Source organism: Carassius auratus, chromosome 32 (genome assembly GCF_003368295.1).
Source record: "Carassius auratus strain Wakin chromosome 32, ASM336829v1, whole genome shotgun sequence".
NCBI lineage: Eukaryota > Metazoa > Chordata > Actinopteri > Cypriniformes > Cyprinidae > Carassius > Carassius auratus.
In genome coordinates this window covers 28,236,152-28,237,870 of record NC_039274.1, presented here as the reverse complement: position 1 = coordinate 28,237,870, position 1,719 = coordinate 28,236,152, and positions in this window count along the sequence as shown.

Below are 1,719 nucleotides of genomic sequence, written 5' to 3'. Positions count from 1 at the left end.
CAGAACCGGAGAGCAGCTGCACAGTCATAATCAGACTGTACTTAAAGTCAACATGACATCGAAAATGTCCCAATTTACTTTCCCATTACATGCCCCTCATCTTACTTTGGATGATTCATCAGTGCATATTATATGAAGTAAAATGTGACTTTTCTTAATTATATTAACTTGCATGGATTCTGAAACGACCTTGGTTTTGATTATTGCATAGGCAATGTCATTACTAATGCAACTTTCCCGTGCATTTATGAAACAATGCTGAGAAAGTGCTGCCTAGCTTTCTGAAAAGTCTTCGCGTCAGAAATACATTTATGATGCCTTGAAATGCTGCAGCTCATCAGGTTTTGGAACAGAGCCTGTAAATGCAGGTTTAATCACAATAATAGTAACATGACGAGTGTTTGATGGAGCACCTAGAACATTTCCAGATATTTATAGATGCCATTGTCGCCTCAACATTTCCAGGAAAACACCATCATAGACTTTCCATATTTAGACATCAGTCTGGTTTCACAGAGCACATCCGGAATAGGGATATAAAAAGACCCCCCAAAAAATGAATCGAGAAACACATGCAAATAAATAGGCCGATGCACAATCAACTGTCTGAACAGTAAGAGATTTATTCGAATATGATTCCAGTTACACTTGATTTACACAATGCGCTCTGAACCTGGAATTATTTACAGGGGTCTACAGCGTGCTACTACACACAGTTCCCGTGTCGAAGGCGAGGTCACCGGACATTCAGCCAATCAAAGAAAAGATCACATTCAAATGCCCTAATTACTGATCACCTCAATTAAAGGAATAGTTCACCCAAAAATTACAGTCAGATTCATTATTTACTCAAACCTTATGCCATTACAAAAACCCATATGCTGATATTCTCACACAATACTGTCACATCATTTCATAAGCTTCCAGTAGTATTTTGAAAATATCAGCCTACGGGTTTGGTTTGCCAGCAGGTGTGCAAATAAATGACAAGCTTTATTATTTGGTGAATTGGTCCTATAAGTTTCATTGCGAAGCTACAGTGGTAATAGGGATAACAATGTATATATTTTGAAATCTATTCATCGTTGAAAACTCTCAGAAACAAACATAAGATCAAAAGTAGTAGTAGTTAATTCTCACATGTGTAAAGGATCATTCTGTTAATGTCATTTTTATGTGCAAGTTAAATTTCTCTTAAATGTGAAGTGTGTTATTTCTATGGCACTAGTTAAAGGACTAATTTACCCAAAAATGAAGATTTTGCTTAAAATGTACTCATCCTCAGGCCATCCAGAGCATAGATGAGATTGTTTCTTCATCAGAACAGATTTGATTCAAACTAGCTTTACATCTCTTGATCACCAATGGATCCTCCTAATCAAACTCGTTCTTCTAGGGCCGGTGTCCTGCAGAGTTTAGCTCCAACTCGCCTAAAAACATCTGTATGAAAGATTGAAGTATACCAAATGAGACATTGATTAGCTGGTTCAGTTGTGTTTGATTAGCATTGCTAAACTCTGCAGGGAACACCAATTAATGATGGGTTTGTTTCTTACAAACACTCAGCTTCTCACGTCACAAGATGTTAACTGATGCACTGGAGTGGCGTGGATTACTTGTGGATTATTGTGATGTTTTTATCAGCTGTTTGAACTCTCATTCTGACGGCACCCATTCACTGCAGTGGATCCATTAGTGAGCAAGTGATGTTATGTTCTG